This window comes from Chrysochloris asiatica, unplaced genomic scaffold, assembly GCF_000296735.1.
Source record: "Chrysochloris asiatica unplaced genomic scaffold, ChrAsi1.0 scaffold00284, whole genome shotgun sequence".
Taxonomy (NCBI): domain Eukaryota; kingdom Metazoa; phylum Chordata; class Mammalia; order Afrosoricida; family Chrysochloridae; genus Chrysochloris; species Chrysochloris asiatica.
Window position 1 is genome coordinate 236150 of NW_006408802.1, and position 4312 is coordinate 240461.

The 4312-nt window shown below is 36.1% G+C and overlaps 1 pseudogene; it reads right to left on the reverse strand.

Annotated features, from left to right (window-relative positions):
• Positions 1–3821, reverse strand: part of LOC102824049 — a 29905-nt pseudogene extending 26084 nt beyond the window's left edge.
• Between the last annotated feature and the right edge of the window lie 491 nt (positions 3822–4312).

The following is a 4312-nucleotide window of genomic DNA, read 5'->3' on the forward strand; positions in this document are numbered from 1 at the left end:
GCTATGAGTTGGTTCCAACTCGATGGCACCTGACAACAACAACAACAACAACATTTTCACTCACAGCCTTTAAGAAATTAAAAACAATACCTACAGAAAGCAATGCCTATATTTGTTTTAAAATCTAGCCCTTTATAAATAAAAATTTTGATGCATAAAACATGTTCTAGAGTAATGACATATTTAACATTAAATTATAGAGGTAAGGTGAGTTTTTATAACTTTACTATTCAATGTTGTTGTTAGTGGTGTTGAGTTGGTTCTGACTCATAGCAGCCCTGTATAGGTGTTCTAAGGAGTGGCTGGCAGGTTTGAAAAGCTGACCTTGTGCTTAGTAGTCCAGTGCTTATACTACAGTGCCACACCAGGATTCCTTATTATTCAAAATGTGACCTGAAAATGTGTTTAAAGATATAGAACAGTTGGAGTGTTATAAAGAGTAGTTAGTGAGCTAATTAGTTTTTCAAAAGGTAAAGGTAATAATTCAAGCAAATAGAAGGATATTAGCAAAACTCTTTATTAATTTTCCCTGATCACAACTATATTTATCCTTTCTATTTGTCCTTTAAGGAGCTCTGATAGTGTAGTGGTTATGAATCGGGGCTGCGAACCACAAGGTCAGCAGTTCAAAACTACCAGCTGTTCTGTGGGAGAAAGCTGTTCTGCTCCCATAAAGATTTATAGCCTTGGAAACCCTGTACAGGGTCGCTGTGAGTCGGAACCGACTCCACGGCACATAACAACAACAACAACAACAATTGTCCTTTCCATTCTCATTTCTTTACTTTTCCTTCCGATATAGGCAACACTACCTCCCTTTCTTTGATTATCTCTTGTCATTTTATTTCCCAGTTTTCATTTCATTTGTTTATAGTATTTTTATGTCACTACTATTCTTTGTATATTCTTTGCTATCCACTGATATATTAAATTATAACAAAAATTAGCTTCATTATTTTTAAATAAGTGAATAAGTGAGTTTCCTGTCTTTAGTTTTGTAATTTTTGGTTAAGCATTTAGCTGCTAACTAAGGTTTGAATCTACCAGTGGCTGCTTTACAGGAGAACAAAATGACAGTATATTCCATACAAATAAAGCTGTACTCTGTCCTTACCCTATCCCATCCTATATGGTGCTATGAGTTGGAATGAACTCAGTGGCAACAGATCTGAGAGTTGTTTTCAACATTTTAAGTATATGTCCCTTGTAAATGATGCCTTGGTTTTTCTTTTCTTTCTGACTTTTGATCATTTGAAAAGTATAAATGAACTTAAGTCACAAATAGTCTCCTCAAACAGTAAAATCTATAATTCCTTTTAGGAAGAAGGTAGTTTTGACTTGTGGACTTAAACTTAAGAACCACTCGTATAGATAGCATTGTTGAGCTTCTGTTGACAGAAGATTATAGGATTTTTTATGCTTCGTTGGATTCCTCAGCTTTTTAATTACTGCTCTTACTCCCAGTCCTACATTAAAGAACGGTTCTGATGTCTGTTTGACATTTGCTCTTCCCTTGAGAGCCTAGGACTTAGCACTTACAAAATGAATGAAAATTTCCTGTATCTCTGTTACTGTCTGATTCAATTCCTTTGGGGTCAGTAAAACACATGGCCAAATTGATTTTTTGTGGCTCCCCAAACTAAAGTCTTTGTCAAATTTCAAAGATTCCTTTGATGCCACTCTGGTTTGTGAATACTAAATGGCATTCTTGATCTGTACCAGAATTCATGCCTGGTCAGACTGTCATTAACTTTCACCTTTATTGCAAACTTTCATAGAAAGCCACATGGAGGTGATACATCAATTTGAAAATAGTTAATTAGCAGCCTGCTTCTCTCTGCAATTTTCTACAACAAGGTCATACACATTAGCACACATATTCTCTTGGCATTAATTCACCATAAAACTTAGTATGGCAATTCTATTCCAATATAGCCATCGATCTTTTTCCTTATCTGTTCAAATAGAAAAATATATTTAAGAAGTCAAATACGCAACACCATTTTATGCAGACTAAAAAGCTCTTTTATTATCATCCCTTTGGCAAATTGAACATTAATTGTAAAAAATAATATTCCTATAAAAGTTATGGAGATTAAAATGTATATATCACAGTGCATATGTGTGTCATAATTTTCGGTCTATAAATAATAGTATTTTCAACATAAATGCATGTACATTGGAGAGGAGAAGTCCTACTTCATGTAAGTGCTATCCAGTCGATTTTCCACTCATAGCTGTCTCACGTAGCTATGGGGTAGAACTTCTCCTTAGAGCTTTCTTAGTCTGCAGTCTCTATGATCTCATATTGCCAGGTCTTTCTCCAGTAAGTCACGGAGTAGATTCAAACAGCCAACCCTTAGGTTAGTATCTTAGTACTTAAATGTTGAATCAATGGAGCTCCTTCATATTTAATTATGGAAACTCATTATGCATTCAGTATATGGGCTGCATGAAATCAGAAATATTCCCATGACAGCAAATCATCAAAAATTAATATAGACAGGAATCTGTAAATTTCAATGCAATCACACAAAAACTATCTTTATTGAAAATAATCATGAAATTCATTGTGGTGTTGATCTGCACAGTGATCTTGTATTCTGAAGAGTCCAATGAGTTTATTATTTCACCAGATATTAGTATTTTAAGCTACTGGGTTCTTCAAACAAACAATAGCAATTTACAACTGGCTCAAGTTTTAGTACTTTATTGTACTTATTAATATAAGTGGAAAGAACTTGAAATAAATTCATGAGGACACGTGTCAAAGAAAATGACAAAGACATGCCAGTAGAGGACACAAATCTATTTTGGAATAGGAATAGAAACTGCAACATCTGATACACTTTTGAATTATGAAATATCATTTTAATAATCCAAAGAAATTATAAAGAAGAAGTAATATCACATTTAAAGTTTGCTGATACCTACCTGTGTGACCTTGTACAGGTCATTAAAACTTTCTAAACATTTGTTTTTCAGCAACATAAATGGGGACTACTACTCAGTCTGTTCTTGGAGAGGTTAACTTACCATTTTAACATTCATTTGATGGAAACTAGGTAGCAGAGCAAATAAATTAAAACAAAAAACAGCAGCAACAACAATAAAAACATTATGCATGTGCCCTTATCTTCCAGATTCTCAGTTAGGTTGCAATACAAAATGTAGATGTGAGATTATTTCCATCACAATAACAACTAAATTACATCCGTACTAGAGAAAATTAGGAGTAAAGGAATGAAAAACCTAGCTATGGCCAGATAAATGCAAAGACTAATATATGTGGTTAAGTTTTCTAAGCCTAAAGCAATGTGCAGAAATTCCATGGGGATCGTGTCTAACTTTCTTTGACTTCAAGGGGGAAGGAGAATAAAGCTCATGATCACCCCAAATCCAGTTCCTTTAAGGCAAATGTCAGACAAGCTTCTATACTGCAACCTTCTTCTGATACCTGCTAGTCCTCCCACAGCATGTTATTGCTCTTTGGGATTTAATAATCCATTGCAGTGGTCACACCACACTCATAGACAATACTCACAATTATGGGATTGACTAGGGACATGACTAAGGTACAATTCAGGAACAGAAGTAACGTAGGCCACAGTAGTTTTCCAGTCAGAAGCACATCTTCTCAGGCATACTATAGGCATACCTTTCTTGTCCATGTCTCAATCACTGCAAACCAGCTTCCTGCCTAAACATATTCAAATTTACTCTGTCAGTGGACTGGGAATTTCACTGCTCTGTCTCTCAGCACCACTGTCGCTGCTGCTTCTATTATCAACTCTGCCACTGCTTTTTAACAGGGATTTCATGCTCCATTAATGGCTCTTCTTCTTGATGGTTGTCATATAGTCTGCCTCTGTTGCTGACATAGCTACTGTTGTTGTTTTGCTTGGAAGTGCCATTGAGTCAGTTCCAATTCATAGCAACTCTGTACAGGATTTCTAAGGAGAGACTGTTTGGTTTGAACCACTGAACTTGCAGTTAGCAGCCTGGTGCTTATCCAACAGTGCTACAAGAGTACTTCTTTTAAACCTAGTGGGATGGCAAAACTAACCAATTCCTGTGTTAGAGTATAACACACCCTGTTACATGGTCCTATACCCTATACCAGTAGCTCTGGTGGCATAGTGGTTACGAATTGGGCTGCGAACCACAAGGTCAGCAGTTCAAAACTACCAGCTGCTCCACAGGAGAAAGATAAGGCTTTCTGCTCCTGTAAACATTTACAGGCTCAGAAACCCTGTACAGGATCACTATGGGTCGGAACCGACTCAACGGCACTTAACAACAACAACACCCT